General features: G+C 46.6%; 1 pseudogene; it reads left to right on the top strand.

The window, feature by feature from the left end:
• LOC124006709 overlaps nt 1–17,673 on the top strand; it is a 60,561-nt pseudogene that overhangs the window by 16,886 nt on the left and 26,002 nt on the right.

Below are 17,673 nucleotides of genomic sequence, written 5' to 3'. Positions count from 1 at the left end.
CGTGTGCTGCAGTGACTGACTCACAAGGATCTGGTCTCTTGTCTTCGTGTGCTTGTAAAACTACCGGTAGGGTTCAAATTGAAATAGGTGAAATGAAGAACGCAATCTGCTTTATCTCCTAACGTATTGCACAAGTTGACTAGGTATTTACATTACAAGTAGCTACAAATATTCAAATACATTTTTAAAGCTTCAAATAAATAGTTGAAATGGTATTGAAGGTATTGAAAAACCATCCCATCGCTATTTCCAAATACCCCGGTATACTGTATATACAGCGGTATACCGCCCAAGCCTAGGCACCATGTCAATGTACTGTACAGAGCATCTGATCTCACACGCAGCCACCATCCGTAGACTACAGACCTCCTTGATAACTGAAGCAGCAATTCAGCTGAAGGGGCCACTTCACGGACACACATCAGTGCTCAAGGGAATCCAATGACATGTCTGAGGCTATAATCCTTAATTGAATCACAAAGCGGGCATCCCGCCTCTGTTTTGGTATAAATCTGAGGGATGGGCCTAGAGAAATGTAACAACATTCAAATTCATAGACAGAGCTATGGATGAAAGAACTGTAATATCACAAGATGGTGCTGATAGACATGTTCACCCTGTTTCTAGCTCCTAGACAACTTTGCAGTATTTGTTTTGCGTGTGTTTTTTCTTACATTGTTTGCTCAGAACGTTACTTGTATTATTACCTACAGTTGAAAATAACTTTTGGATATTAGATCGGTGGTGACTCACCAGAAATTTGACTTCTCTGAACTGGACCTTTTGTTTGAACTTCCCGAGGCAACTCTATTCATCCCGGGGACTGCAACGAAACGCTGATGCCGGAAAAGAGGAAGAAGAAGTAGTGCCCTAGTCAGACTCAAGTTGCGTGCATATCGTCCACCACTTCTAAGTATATTACTTGTTAACGTTCAGTCCCTGGACACTAAAAGTAGACGATCTCAGGGTGAAGATCCCCTTACAGAGAGACAGACAACAGGGACTGTAACATACTCTGTTTTGCGGAATCATGGGTCTCTCTGGATATATTATCCCCGGGACAGGAAGAACAAACATTCCGGGAAAAAGGAAGGCAAAGGGGTTTGTTTGATTATTAACAACTCATGGTGTGATTGTGGTAACGTACAGAAATTCAAGTCCTTTTGCTCTCCGGGTTTGGAATTTCTCACCATCAAATGCCGACCACATTACCTCCCAAGATAATTTCTTTGGTCATTGTCACTGCCGTGTATATTCCTCCCCAAGACAACACCACAATGGCTCTAAAGGGACTACACTGGACTATGTGCAAACTGGAAACCATGTATCCTGAGTCAATATTTATTGTAACCTTGGACTTTAATAAACGAAATCTGAGGAAAAAGCTTCCGAAATTCTACCAAGACACCTCCTGTCCTACACGCGCATCATGGACTGAATCATTGCTACTCTCCCTTCAGGGATGGCTACAAGGCCCTCCCCCGCACTGTAGCCATTGCATCCATTCTGCTCCTCCTCACCTATAGGCAGGAACTTAAGCAGAAAGCACACAAAGTAAGGACTGTTCAACGTTGGTCTGAACACTCGGAATCTATGCTTCAAGATTGTTTTGATCACGTGGACTGGGAAAACTGTGGATAGATGGCAGCATTCTCACAAAACTGAAAGTGCGAACCACTACATTCAACCATGGCAAGGTGACTGGGAACATGGACGTGTACAAACACACCATCTATGACCTCTGTAAGGCAATCAAAGAGGCAAAACCACAGTATAGGGACAAAGTGAGTCGCAATTCAGCGGCTCAGACACGAGACATACTGTACCAGTCAAAAGTTTGGAAACACCTACTCATTCCAGTTTTTAAAAACTATTTCTACATAGAATAATAGTGAAGACATCTGTCATCATGAAGTGCTTCGAGAGGCTAGCTAAGGAACATATCACCTCCACCTTACCCAACATCCTAGACCCACTACAATTCACATACCGCCCCAACAGATCCAGATCCCTGTGCAACTGCGTCATGGGCTTCCTGATGGGCCGACTCCAAGTGAAGAAGGTCGGCAACAACACCTCTGCTACGTTGATCCTCAACACGGGGGCCCCACAGGCGTAAGTGCTCAGGCCCCTCCTGTACTCCCTGATCACACATGACTACGTGGCCAACTCGATCATCAGGTTTGCTGACGACACAACAGTGATAGGCCTGATTACCAACAATAACGAGACAGCCTACAGGGAGGAGGTGAGACCCCTGGCAGATTGGTGCCAGAAAAATAAACAAAACAAAGGAGCTTTCTCTGCAGTAGAATGCAGAGAAAGCACGATCCCATCCACATCGACAAGGCTGCAGAGGAGAGGAAGCACTACCATCTAAAAGGCAGAGACAGTACAGATGCATCAAAGCTGGGTACAAGAGACTGATAAACAGCTTCTCAGTGCCTCTTCAACCACAGGAAGCTGAAGAAAATCATCTTGGCCCGTAAGACCCCTATAAACTTCTACAGATGCACCATTGAGAGCATCCTGTCGGGCTGTGTCGCCGCCCAGTAGGGCAATTGCACCGTCCACAACCGCAGGGCTCTACAGGGGGTGGATCACCGGGGGCACCACTGCCTGCCCTCCAGGACATCTACTGCACTCTGTGTCACAGGAAGGCCAAGAAAATCATCAAGGACCTCAGCCACCCGAACCACGGCCTGTTCACCCCGCTACCATCTAGAAGGTAGAGACCAGTACAGGTGCATCAAAGCTGGGACAGAGAGACTGAGAAACAGCTTCTATCTCCAGGCCATCAGACTGTTAAATAGTCACCATTAGCCGGCATCTGCCCAGTACTCTGCCCTAAACCTAAGTCACTGTTACTAGCCAGCTACCACTAGGTACTCTACCCGGTAACTTAGAGACTGCTGCCCTATGTACATAGAGTCATTGAACACTGTTCACTTTAATAATGCGTATATACTGTATTCTAGTCATGGTTCATCCTATACAACTACTGCTGTACACACCTTTTCTATACTGTTCATACACACCATTTTATATATATTCCAGACTCTGACATTTGCTCGTTCTGATATTTCTTAATGTATTTATTTTTACTTTTGGATTTTGTGTATTGTTTTGGATTTCTAGTTATAACTAAACTGTTGGAGCGAGAAACACAAGCATTTTTCTACACTTGCGATAACGTCTTCAAATCTGTTTATGTGATCAGTAAACTTTGATTTGATTTGACCATCCATGATTTCAAAATGATAGTTTTAACCATGTTTCAAGGCTATACAGTGTTTGTTTATTTACGTTTACATTGTTTACAAACATTGTGGTGAAATATGCTTTTATTTTGGCTTCTCATGGTGTGTGACAGTTGAACTTCACTCATGAGGCATTTATAAGTTATATTAAAGAAGAATCAATGGGTATGCGGCCTCCCGAGTGGTGCACCAGTCTAAAGCACTGCATCGCAGTAGCCCAGCATCGTCTGGGTCAGGGGAGGGTCTGGCTGGCCATGATGTCCTTGTCCCATCGCACTCTAGCGAATCCTTGTGACGGGCGACTTCGGTCGCCAGCTGTATGGTGTTTCCTCTAACACATTGGTGTGGCTGGTGTGGCTGGCTGATGGGTTAAGCGAGCAGTGTGTCAAGAAGCGAGCAGTGTGTCAAGACGCGAGCAGTGTGGCGGCTTGATGAGGTTGTTTTGGAGGACGCATGGTTCTCGACTTTCACCTCTCCCGAGTCCGTACGGGAGTTGCAGTAATGGGATAAGACTGTAACAACCAATTTGGATAACACGAAATTGGGGAGAAAAAGGGATACATCATTATACCCCCCATTCTCTCTAGTATGTTGTTCCTTCCACTGTCAAACCAGCCCAGAGTACACCCCCATTCTCCCTAGTAAGTGGTTCCTTCCACTGTCAAACCAGCCCAGAGTACACCGCCATTCTCCCTAGTAAGTGGTTCCTTCCACTGTCAAACCAGTCCAGAGTACACCCCCATTCTCCCTAGTAAGTGGTTCCTTCCACTGTCAAACCAGCCCAGAGTACACCCCCATTCTCCCTAGTAAGTGGTTCCTTCCACTGTCAAACCAGTCCAGTGTACACCCCCATTCTCCCTAGTAAGTGGTTCCTTCCACTGCCAAACCAACCAGGCCAGAGACTAGAATAAGAAGGTGTCAGGTCGAAGTGTGTCTAAGGAGAGAGCTCAGCTGAACAGCCCCATCCTGTTGCTACCTCAGCCTGCCTGCACAGCCGTTTTGCTCACAGTCACTTCACGCTGTCTTTATGTGCAAAGGGACGACATCACACAGCAGGCAGCAATGTGTCTCAATTAGAGCTAAATCTACGGGTGTTCTTGTTTCCCAGCAAACGGTTTAAAATGGGGACAACCCGTTACAGTCTGCTGCACAAAGAGAACAAAGCAAAGAAAGAATAGGATCAAAGCGTTGAATCACAGAGGGGGTGTTATTTGTAGGGTCTCGTCTCCTGTTTATCAGGGCATGTGCTTAGTCTGTGTGATGTCTGCTTCAGCATTAGAAATGTAAAAAGCTGTAACAGAAGACAAAGATCCCTGCACAGGTTTACCGGGTGAAAAGAGAGCACACCAGTTACCCAAAACAAACATTTTGTGCGTGCACTTTGTCATAGCAAATGAAGTAGGCATGTTTTTTCACTGCTGTCTAGCAACAGACCTTGAAGCTATGGGATACATAATGTACTAATTTCTCATCAATTTAAAATTGATTACAACGTGAATCTAAAAACAGGAGGTATAAGTGTATACTTACAGTATATGTATTCATTTCAAATCAAAACATTTTCAGAATGGCCTTTTACAAAGTACGGAGCTTTCTTGAATGTGGCCATCATAAACGTACTCTAATTTAACTATACAATTATTAGTATTTATCCTTTTATGGGTATTTCCATGGATCACCATTAGTAAAAATGTATCTCTAACATGACTGCTTCTTCTCTCTCTCTGTCTCTCTATCTGTAGGTTCCAGGTTATGTGATGGACGACCGGCGCACCTCATCCTCCTCCTGCTCCTCGTCCTCCAGGCCATGCTGCCGCTCTGCTCTGGTGAACGCACCTGCCCTCACAGCTGCCGTTGTGAGGGGAAGATAGTCCACTGCGAGTCAGCTGGCTTCTTGGACGTCCCTGAGAACATCTCAGTGGGCTGCCAGGGCCTCTCTCTTCGCTACAACGACCTGCACACGCTGCTCCCCTACCAGTTTGCCCACCTCAACCAGCTCCTCTGGCTCTACATGGACCACAACCAGATCTCTTCTCTAGACAGTCGGGTCTTCCAGGGGGTTCGCAGGCTTAAAGAGCTGATCCTCAGCTCCAACAAGATCTCTCAGCTCCACAACGCCACCTTCCACGGGGTGCCCAACCTCCGCAGCCTGGACCTGTCCTACAACAAGTTGCAGGTGCTTCAGCCGGGGCAGTTCCACGGCCTGAAGAAGCTGCAGAACCTGCACTTGCGCTCCAACGGCCTCACCATAGTCCCCATCCGGGCCTTCCTGGAATGCCGCAGCCTGGAGTTTCTGGACCTGGGCTACAACCGACTCCGGGCCCTCACCAGGACCACCTTCCTGGGGTTACAGAGGCTCATGGAGCTGCACCTGGAGCACAACCAGTTCTCCCGGATCAACTTCTTTCTGTTTCCACGTCTTGCTAACTTGCGGGCGCTCTACCTGCAGTGGAACCGCATCCGAGCAGTCAATCAGGGCCTTCCCTGGACTTGGCACACACTGCAGAAACTGGATCTGTCTGGCAATGAGATCCAGACCCTGGACCCTGCCGTGTTCCACTGCCTGCCTAACCTCCAGACCCTCAACCTGGAATCCAACAAGCTGTCCAACGTGTCCCAGGAGGCAGTGTCTGCATGGATCTCCCTGAACTCTATCAACCTTGCAGGTAACGTGTGGGACTGTGGGACAGGCATCTGCCCCCTGGTAGCCTGGCTGAGGAACTTTCGTGGCACTAAAGACACGACCATGATATGCAGCAGCCCAAAGCAGCTCCAGGGAGAGAAGATCATGGAGGCTACGAGGAACAATGGAATTTGTGAGGAAACTGATTACTTCCAGACAGAAACCCCTTCACCAACCCCGGATTTCATTGAAACGACACCTGACCCAACCCCTGCCCCCACCAGCCCACTTCCACCCCTGCTTCCACCTACCACCCTGGCCCCCCTACCCCCACCTCGGCCTCAGTCCCCCCCCCATCCTACTTTTCCCAGCCGGGTAAGGATTGACCCCAGAGACTCCCCTCCCCGGGCTTCGCCCTCACTCCGCAGCCTGGTGGTGACTCAGCCCCCCAGAGCTGGAGCACATGTCCTTCCACAAGGTGGTGGTGGGCAGCGTAGCACTCTTCTTTACCATGTCACTCGTCCTGACCGTCATCTACGTGTTATGGAGGCGCTACCCGAATGCGGCACGGCTCCTGCAGCAGCGCTCCGTGGTGGGCCGCAAGCGGCGGAGAAAGAGCCCGGAGCCTGAGCAGAACCTGAGCTCCCAGCTGCAGGAGTATTACATGAGCTACAATCCAGCCGCCACCCCGGATGGCTTGGAGGTACTGGGCAACGGGACTGGCTCCTGCACCTGCACCATCTCCGGCTCCAGGGAATGCGAGGTATGACCCATCGCATCAGCCTTTAAAAACAAAACCCAAAAAGCAAAAACACAAAGGCTCAAGAGAGAGAGGTAAATCCTTTTTCAGGCATGAACTGTGTAGAGAGACTTTGAATCAGGGCTAAGCACCCTTGACTCTTGGTTCATATCACGCTCGACTTAGAACTTTGAATGTTTCCAATTATTTCTGCAGTTTTCATTCATAAATCGAATTGGACACTGGAAACATGAAAATGACATTTAGAACCAGGAGGCAACGGTAACCTAGCTCAGGTTCAGAGAGCTACATTATTGCACTGCCACATGTGTTATTGGCTTAAATGCATTTTGTTCACTTTTTTGTTCGTATAGTTTATTTGCCAATCAGCTTATTTTTGTTCAGCGTTACACTTCAGCAGCGTTTTGAAGCACAATTCTTAATCATGCACACACTTCTTCTATGGCTCCAGTGACAGATCCTGTATACTTGCACACTGTTCCTGCTTCAAGGTCTCACACAAGTCATTGCTACGACGTCATGGCATGGCTCACTGGATGCTTTGATATACAGAACCAGTCAAAGTTTGGACGCACCTACTCATTCCCAGGGTTTTTCTTTAGTTTGACTATTTTCTACATTGTAGAATAATTGTGAAGACATCAAAACTCTGAAATAACACATATGGAATCATGTAGTAACCAAACAAGTGTTTAACATATCAACATATACGTTATATTTTATGTTCTTCAAAGTAGCCACCCTTTGCCAAGATTGTGCAAAGCTGTCATCAGAGGTATCTCTCAACCAGCTTCATGAGGTAGTCACCTGGAATGCATTAAAATTAACAGGTGTGCCTTGTTAAATGTTAATTTGTGGAATTTATTTTCTTCTTAATGTATTTTAGCCAATCAGTTTTATTGTGACGAGGTAGGGGTGGTATACATAAGATGGCCATATTTGGTAAAAGACCAAGTCCATATTACGGCAAGAACAGTTCAAATAAGCAAAGAGAAATGACAGTCCATCCTTACTTTAAGGTAATTACTTGAAGGTCAGTCAATGCGGAAAATTTAAAGAACTTTGAAAGTTTCTTCAAGTGCAGTCGCAAAAACCATCAAGCGCTATGATGAAACTGGCTCTCATGAGGACCGCCACAGGAATGGAAGACCCAGAGTTACCTCTGCTGCAGAGTTCAAGTAACAGACACATCTCAACATCAACTGTTCAGAGGAGACTGCGTGAATCAGGCCTTTATGGTCGAATTGCTGCAAAGAAACCACTACTAAAGGACACCAATAATAAGAAGAGACTTGCTTGGGCCAAGAAACACGAGCAATGGACATTAGACTGGTGGAAATCTGTCCTTTGGTCTGATGAGTCCAAATTTGAGAATTTTGGTTCCAGCTGCAGCGTCTTTGTGAGACGCAGAGTAGGTGAACGGATGATCTCTGCCTGTGTGGTTCCCACCGTGAAGCATGGTGGAGCAGGTATGATAGCGTGGGGGTGTTTTCCTGGGTGGCACTGTCAGTGATTTATTTAGAATTCAAGGCACACTTAACCAGCATGGCTACCACAGCATTCTGCAGCAATACGCCATCCCATCTAGATTGCGCTTAGTGGGACTATCAATTGTTTTTCAACAGGACAATGTAGAAAATAGTAAAAATAAAGAAAAAACTTTGAATGAGTAGGTGTGTCCAAACTTTTGACTGGTACTGTATATGTGTTTGTTTGTGTATGCTTGTACAAGTGTTTATTATGTGTAGTACACTTGATGTGTGTGAGTAAGTGAATGTCTGTGTGTGTGTGCGTGTTTCGTCCATAGGTGCTTTTCTTTCAAGGCCAAAATGAAAGACAGGGCAGGGGTTGTCTTAAGGCCACTAGCGTTCCCCGTCTTGCCTAAACTGGAAAGGTTAGCTCTCCACCTCATGAGATGCCAAAAAAACAAACTCCAAATGGATTCAAGCCAAATCACAACATGGATTAATGAGGTATTGATCAACATCAGTTGGATGCCCCACAACAGCTCCCTGTCCTCTTATGTGGCAGAGTAGAAAAAGAAGATGTCCCAGTCCGCATGGCTGCATGCCCATTACAGGTGGTTTATTTCACTTCCTCAGTGGCCCTGTACGAGCCACATGGTCCACCTGCCTGCCAGGCTGCAGTAGCTACGACCCTCTTTAGCCTAATCTCTTTAGCCACTGAACTCAACAGTCTGTTTAGTAAAATAGTAGAGGGCATAGTGGAAGGGGCATTAGCTCCCGCCTGTTTTGGGAAGATTTATGGTAATCTCAAAAGAGCCATAGCGATATGTGTAATCCCAAATCATATGAAATGCTCATTAATGCGGATGGATCCCCCCGGCCTGCCAAGATGAGGCACCTATTTATACCCAATACCAGGGTAATTACAAACACCAGCCATCGCACCGCGTCTGCGTTTGATCTCGGGAAGCATGTTTTCCGACACAGATGTGCTGTTTTGTAACAGGATATTCACCTGAAGTGATTTCGTAAAAGGGGATTATTTATGTTCAGAGAGGGACTGTTTCGGAAGGAGGAGAGAGAAAAAATGACAGAAAGTAATCTGTTTATTTACACTCCACTGGAAGGAACCAAAGATCACAGGAAGCAAAAATTAAAACCCTGTAAACGTTTGGTTTGTATAACGAGGAAATGAATTGACACACTCAGTGGTTTTACAGGTTGAATGAATGATTCCATGACAGTGCTGCAAAACAAAACAAGTCTACAGAGCCCATGTTGTCCATATTAATTATCACATTCAACGTTAGCCTTTCTGCTGACTGCAGTTTGCTCAATTCTTTTATCCAGAGTTTAGATTTGTGCTCCGTAAGCCTCCAACATCATTAATTGTATTGAAGGAATAAGGCGTTTATTTAATATCAGAACTCCCATGGCACCGATGTCAAATTTGTATTCTGCTCAAAACCTTTTCTAGTCATTTCTATATGCCTAACGTTTCATTAGTTATTTCAGAAATATGACATGAATCACCTATAGGCACCAAGCTACCAAGCCATTCATTATAATTCCTCTGACTGGCAAAGCAACTCCATGACAAGGAGAGCTGTTGCGTAACTAATTATTTTTGCACTCTGTCATCGCGCTATGCCCTTAATCCACGGAGATAGAAAGACCTCTTATTACCTGCAGTGTGATTAACTCAACTTTAAAGGCTGGCATATTATTTCTGATTGGAACTTCATTTAATTCAATCTGAGTTTCTCTCCGACAATGCATAGATTTTCCCGTAAGTGGATCGCAAGCCCTGCACTTGATTTTTTTTATTCATGGAAACATGGCAGTGATTTCAAGTACAAATGTGTTTCTCCCGATTACAGTGACAATGTGAATCTCATCCCCTCAAACACAGACACTCTTCTCCCTGTTCTCTGCAAAGTACTAAAGGGGGTCTGCAGAAGGTTTTTTGTCTATGTTATGTTGTTGCTCATTTCGGTGAACGTTTAATAATTGAGGAGCAGGCGTCAGCTCGGTTTAACTTGATGAAAGAGCCATATTGCCGGCCGGCACAGCTGGCTGTGCCTTTCATTATGGCTCAGTGCGGTGCAGGCAGTCCCAACGGAGAACGGTGGGAAAGACTGGGAGCTGCGGCATGCTCTCAACTGTGCCTGTGATGAAATAAGAAACAGTCAGGATGAGAGAGAAATGCTGCATACCGGGTCAAAGCCCAATTAAAGCACAGAGGAGAAAGTATCAGAGATGGTGTGATTTTTCCTCTGTGGCTGTTTCAATTTGGTTATGTTCGGACTCGCCAAAACTTTAATTCAGAATGATGATGTTTTGTATCATCATGATGATGTGGCCGGTGATACTTTGTTTCTTGTAAGTACAATATCTTGAAAACTTGACTGCTGACATGGAAACATTTTGGGAATGTATCAACAGTGAACTATTGAAGAAAAAAAATAGATGTATACTTTTGGGATTTTCCCTTTAAAAATAAGTAGTTTCACCACATTTTACATTTATATTTTAGTCATTTAGCAAACACTCTTATCCAGAGTGAGAGTCTTACAGTTCGTGACTTTAGCAAGTCTTTATTTTATTTTTATTTAACTAGGCAAGTCAGTTAAGAACAAATTCTTATTTTCAATGGCAGCCTAGGAACGGTAGGTTAACTGCCTTGTTCAGGGGCAGAACGACAGATTTGTACCTTGTCAGCTCGGGGGTTTGAACTTGCAACTTTCCGGTTACTAGTCCAACGCTCTAACCACTAGGCTACCCTCATATCATTTGTTTTTTAATGTGGCCTATATTAAAGGACACTTCATTTAATAAAATCAATGTTTTACCTAAAATATGTAAAGGGTCACAAAAGGAACTTATTTCGTGGAACGACCTTTTGTAAGGAGGCATATCTCTTGCATACTAAATCAGAAAGTCTTCTTCCTTCTCAAAACTCTAATAATTGAGAAGAAGTCGACCATGCATTTTGCCCCAAGAGCTCAAATAGAAGAGATTTACATTCAGGCAGCTCCAAAACACTAGAATTTGTATTTAATTACCTGTACAGTGCCCCCCTCTGACATTTCTTTTCAAATAGAGAGAAAGAGTGTTTTCTTGGCAGTGGTAATAGGTTAATAGCACTGAGATATAGCAAACTGAGAGCATAGTCACAATACCTTTTCATATGGTACAAGTCACAACAGAGATGTATTTGATCTTATTGTCTGAAACACAATGAACCACTCAGGAAATAACAGACAAGGTTTTATGATGAAAAACAGCGGTGAGGTGCAATTAATGGAATAATTTGTTATGCAGGTGAATGAGGACCCAAAAGCGACTTGGCGAAAACAGAGTTTTTAATCCAGTAAGATACTTAACAAAACAAAAGGCATAATACTACTCGTAAAGACGAGAACAGACTGGAGACATGATCAAGAACTGCAGGTTGCCTCGGGAAGGCACTTGAACCTAGCAGACTCAGACACCTGCTCACCACGCAGCATCTGAGGGAAACACGACACGACAGGGCAAAACATTGACACAGCACGGTGAATATAGACAAGGATCCGACAGGGCAGGTACGGAAAACAAGGAGAGAAATAGGGACTCTAATCAGGGAAAAGGATCGGGAACAGGTGTGGGAAGACTAAATGATTGATTAGGGGAATAGGAACAGCTGGGAGCAGGAACGGAACGATAGAGAGAAGAGAGAGCGAGAGAGTGAGAGAGGGAGGGGGAGAGAGAGGGATAGAAAGAGGGAAAGAACCTAATAAGACCAGCAGAGGGAAACGAATAGAAGGGGAAGCACAGGGACAAGACATGATAATTAATGACAAAACATGACAGTACCCCCCACTCACCGAGCGCCTCCTGGCGCACTCGAGGAGGAACCCTGGCGGCAACGGAGGAAATCATCAATAAGCGAACGGTCCAGCACGTCCCGAGACGGAACCCAACTCCTCTCCTCAGGACCATAACCCTCCCAATCCACTAAGTATTGGTGACCCCGTCCCCGAGAACGCATGTCCATGATCTTACGTACCTTGTAAATAGGTGCGCTCTCGACAAGGACGGGAGGGGGAGGGAAGACGAACGGGGGTGCGAAGAAAGGGCTTGACACAGGAGACATGGAAGACAGGATGGACGCGACGAAGATGTCGCGGAAGAAGCAGTCGCACAGCGACAGGATTGACGACCTGGGAGACACGGAACGGACCAATGAACCGCGGAGTCAACTTACGAGAAGCTGTCGTAAGAGGAAGGTTGCGAGTGGAAAGCCACACTCTCTGGCCGCAACAATACCTAGGACTCTTAATCCTGCGTTTATTGGCGGCTCTCACAGTCTGTGCCCTGTAACGGCAAAGTGCAGACCTCACCCTCCTCCAGGTGCGCTCACAACGTTGGACAAACGCTTGAGCGGAGGGAACGCTGGACTCGGCAAGCTGGGATGAGAACAGAGGAGGCTGGTAACCCAGACTACTCTGAAACGGAGATAACCCGGTAGCAGACGAAGGAAGCGAGTTGTGAGCGTATTCTGCCCAGGGGAGCTGTTCTGCCCAAGACGCAGGGTTTCTGAAAGAAAGGCTGCGTAGTATGCGACCAATCGTCTGATTGGCCCTCTCTGCTTGACCGTTAGACTGGGGATGAAACCCGGAAGAGAGACTGACGGACGCACCAATCAAACGACAGAACTCCCTCCAAAACTGTGACGTGAATTGCGGACCTCTGTCTGAAACGGCGTCTAACGGGAGGCCATGAATTCTGAACACATTCTCGATGATGATTTGTGCCGTCTCCTTAGCGGAAGGAAGTTTAGCGAGGGGAATGAAATGTGCCGCCTTAGAGAACCTATCGACAACCGTAAGAATCACAGTCTTCCCCGCAGACAAAGGCAGACCGGTAATGAAGTCTAGGGCGATGTGAGACCATGGTCGAGAAGGAATGGGGAGCGGTCTGAGACGACCGGCAGGAGGAGAGTTACCCGACTTAGTCTGCGCGCAGTCCGAACAAGCAGCCACGAAACGGCGCGTGTCACGCTCCTGAGTCGGCCACCAAAAGCGCTGGCGAATAGACGCAAGAGTGCCTCGAACACCGGGATGACCAGCTAACTTGGCAGAGTGAGCCCACTGAAGAACAGCCAGACGAGTGGAAACAGGAACGAAAAGGAGGTTACTAGGACAAGCGCGCGGCGACGCAGTGTGCGTGAGTGCTTGCTTAACCTGTCTTTCAATTCCCCAGACTGTTAACCCGACAACACGCCCATAAGGAAGAATCCCCTCGGGATCAGTAGAAGCCACAGAAGAACTAAACAGACGGGATAAGGCATCAGGCTTGGTGTTTTTGCTACCCGGACGGTAAGAAATCACAAACTCGAAACGAGCAAAAACAACGCCCAACGAGCTTGACGGGCATTAAGTCGTTTGGCAGAACGGATGTACTCAAGGTTCTTATGGTCTGTCCAAACGACAAAAGGAACGGTCGCCCCCTCCAACCACTGTCGCCATTCGCCTAGGGCTAAGCGGATGGCGAGCAGTTCACGGTTACCCACATCATAGTTGCGCTCATATGGCGACAGGCGATGAGAAAAATAAGCGCAAGGATGAACCTTATCGTCAGACTGGAAGCGCTGGGAAAGAATGGCTCCCACGCCTACCTCTGAAGCGTCAACCTCGACAATGAATTGTCTAGTGACGTCAGGAGTAACGAGGATAGGAGCGGACGTAAAACGTTCTTTTAGAAGATCAAAAGCTCCCTGGGCGGAACCGGACCACTTAAAACACGTCTTGACAGAAGTAAGAGCTGTGAGAGGGGCAGCAACTTGACCGAAATTACGAATGAAACGCCGATAGAAATTAGCGAAACCTAAAAAGCGCTGCAACTCGACACGTGACCTTGGAACGGGCCAATCACTGACAGCTTGGACCTTAGCGGAATCCATCTGAATGCCTTCAGCGGAAATAACGGAACCGAGAAAAGTAACGGAGGAGACATGAAAAGAGCACTTCTCAGCCTTTACGTAGAGACAATTCTCTAAAAGGCGCTGTAGAACACGTCGAACGTGCTGAACATGAATCTCGAGTGACGGTGAAAAAATCAGGATATCGTCAAGATAGACAAAAACAAAGATGTTCAACATGTCTCTCAGAACATCATTAACTAATGCCTGAAAAACAGCTGGCGCATTGGCGAGACCAAACGGCAGAACCCGGTACTCAAAATGCCCTAACGGAGTGTTAAACGCCGTTTTCCACTCGTCCCCTTCTCTGATGCGCACGAGATGGTAAGCGTTACGAAGGTCCAACTTAGTAAAGCACCTGGCTCCCTGCAGAATCTCGAAGGCTGATGACATAAGGGGAAGCGGATAACGATTCTTAACCGTTATGTCATTCAGCCCTCGATAATCCACGCAGGGGCGCAGAGTACCGTCCTTCTTCTTAACAAAAAGAACCCCGCCCCGGCCGGAGAGGAAGAAGGCACTATGGTACCGGCGTCAAGAGACACAGATAAATAATCCTCGAGAGCCTTACGTTCGGGAGCCGACAGAGAGTATAGTCTACCCCGAGGAGGAGTGGTCCCCGGAAGGAGATCAATACTACAATCATACGACCGGTGAGGAGGAAGGGAGTTGGCTCGGGACCGACTGAAGACCGTGCGCAGATCATGATATTCCTCCGGCACTCCTGTCAAATCGCCAGGTTCCTCCTGAGAAGTGGGGACAGAAGAAATGGGAGGGATGGCAGACATTAAACACTTCACATGACAAGATACGTTCCAGGATAGGATAGAATTACAAGACCAATTAATAGAAGGATTATGACATACTAGCCAGGGATGACCCAAAACAACAGGTGTAAAAGGTGAACGAAAAATCAAAAAAGAAATAGTCTCACTGTGGTTACCAGATACTGTGAGAGTTAAAGGTAGTGTCTCAAATCTGATACTGGGAAGATGACTACCATCTAAGGCAAACATGGGCGTAGGCTTGTCTAACTGTCTGAAAGGAATGTTATGTTTCCGAACCCATGCTTCGTCCATGAAACAACCCTCAGCCCCAGAGTCAATCAAGGCACTGCATGTAGCACCCGAACCGGTCCAGCGTAGATGGACCGACATAGTAGTACAGGATCTAGATGAAGAGACCTGAGTAGTAGCGCTCACCAGTAGCCCTCCGCTTACTGATGAGCTCTGGCCTTTTACTGGACATGAATTGACAAAATGTCCATCAAATCCGCAATAGAGGCACAGGCGGTTGGTGATCCTCCGTTCCCTCTCCTTGGTCGAGATGCGAATACCTCCCAGCTGCATGGGCTCAGTCTCTGAGCCAGAGGAGGGAGATGGTTGCGATGCGGAGCAGGGAAACACCGTTGACGCGAGCTCTCTTCCACGAGCTTGGTGACGAAGATCTACCCGTCGTTCTATGCGGATGGCGAGAGCAATCAAAGAGTCCACACTGGAAGGAACCTCCCGAGAGAGAATCTCATCTTTGACCACTGTGTGGAGTCCCTCCAGAAAACGAGCGAGCAGCACCGGCTCGTTCCAGTCACTAGAGGCAGCAAGAGTACGAAACTCTATAGAGTAATCCGTTATGGATCGATCACCTTGGCATAGGGAAGCCAGGGCCCTAGAAGCCTCCCCACCAAAAACTGAACGGTCAAAAACCCGAATCATCTCCTCTTTAAAGTTCTGGTAATTGTTAGAACAATCAGCCCTTGCCTCCCAGATAGCTGTGCCCCACTCTCGGGCCCGGCCAGTAAGGAGTGAAATGACGTAAGCAACCCGAGCTCTCTCGCTAGAGTATGTGTTGGGTTGGAGAGAGAACACAATATCACACTGGGTGAGAAAGGAGCGGCACTCCGTGGGCTGCCCGGAGTAGCAAGGTGGGTTATTAACCCTAGGTTCCGGAGGCTCGGCAGGCCAGGAAGTAACAGGTGGCACGAGACGAAGACTCTGGAACTGTCCAGAGAGGTCGGAAACCTGAGCGGCCAGGTTCTCCACGGCATGGCGAGCAGCAGACAATTCCTGCTCGTGTCTGCCGAGCATGGCTCCTTGGATCTTGACGGCAGTGTTACGAGCCTCTGTAGTCGCTGGGTCCATTCCTTGGTCGGATCCTTCTGTTATGCAGGTGAATGAGGACCCAAAAGCGACTTGGCGAAAACAGAGTTTTTAATCCAGTAAGATACTTAACAAAACAAAAGGCATAATACTACTCTAAAGACGAGAACAGACTGGAGACATGATCAAGAACTGCAGGTTGCCTCGGGAAGGCACTTGAACCTAGCAGACTCAGACACCTGCTCACCACGCAGCATCTGAGGGAAACACGACACGACAGGGCAAAACATTGACACAGCACGGTGAATATAGACAAGGATCCGACAGGGCAGGTACGGAAAACAAGGAGAGAAATAGGGACTCTAATCAGGGAAAAGGATCGGGAACAGGTGTGGGAAGACTAAATGATTGATTAGGGGAATAGGAACAGCTGGGAGCAGGAACGGAACGATAGAGAGAAGAGAGAGCGAGAGAGTGAGAGAGGGAGGGGGAGAGAGAGGGATAGAAAGAGGGAAAGAACCTAATAAGACCAGCAGAGGGAAACGAATAGAAGGGGAAGCACAGGGACAAGACATGATAATTAATGACAAAACATGACATAATTTTACATTGAAGAGTGCTTATCATGACAAGCATTCAATCAGCATGATAGTTTGAGTATTAGTATGGTGCATTGCTTCAATTGAGTAAGCCACTTTTCCTCATCAGGAAATTATGAGCTACTCTCCGCTCACCACTACTGGATAGAACTGTTTCAGTCATCGGTTAAGTGATTGAACATTGTCTGCTTCCTCGATAGATATGGTCAGAATAGGCCGTTTAAAGGCACTTAACAGTCACCAGCGTATGAGCAGTTTTATGTTCCCTTTAACCTGAAACCTAAATTGAACTGCTTCTCATAAACCAAGTCCCTCACATGTACACGCCTTTCCGGTGGCCTCAAGGGCACCATCCCACTTCTGACACCAATGTAGCGAATTTCGGGGGGGTAGCCCAAAGATGTTGGCTTGACAGCAGCAGGCTTGACGAGGTCGCTAGGTTTGGGGTTAAGGTTGCTACAGTATGTTTATTAGTGTGATATCTTGTTTGTTATAATTATGAACATATTGCTCAATATGAGTGCTAGGAACAGGTTACAGGCTACCTCAACGGCCGTGGAAATTCAACTGAAAAATAAATGTACAGTATTAGGATTTTTGTGTCAGATATTTCCATGTCATAAGATTTTAAGTCAGTTATAACTAACTACCTTTTTGATCTGCATCTCTACTCAAAGAGAGCTGCCCCCTATTCAAAGCCCTCTATGTATGTAAGAAGGTAAAATGTTCTTTAATTTCAAATAAACTATCATCTTGTTTTCATACCCCTGGATATGTATCTAGATTCTAGATATCGCTGCTGACATGATCTTGTACAATATATCGGAATCTTTGCATTGTGATCCAAATTCCAATATAATATCACATCAGGCAGACACATGAATAAAAATCAGTGTCAAATCAG

Source organism: Oncorhynchus gorbuscha, linkage group LG20 (genome assembly GCF_021184085.1).
Source record: "Oncorhynchus gorbuscha isolate QuinsamMale2020 ecotype Even-year linkage group LG20, OgorEven_v1.0, whole genome shotgun sequence".
Classification (NCBI taxonomy): domain Eukaryota; kingdom Metazoa; phylum Chordata; class Actinopteri; order Salmoniformes; family Salmonidae; genus Oncorhynchus; species Oncorhynchus gorbuscha.
Note: the sequence above shows the minus strand (reverse complement) of the source record. Positions and strands in the feature narration are given on the sequence as shown.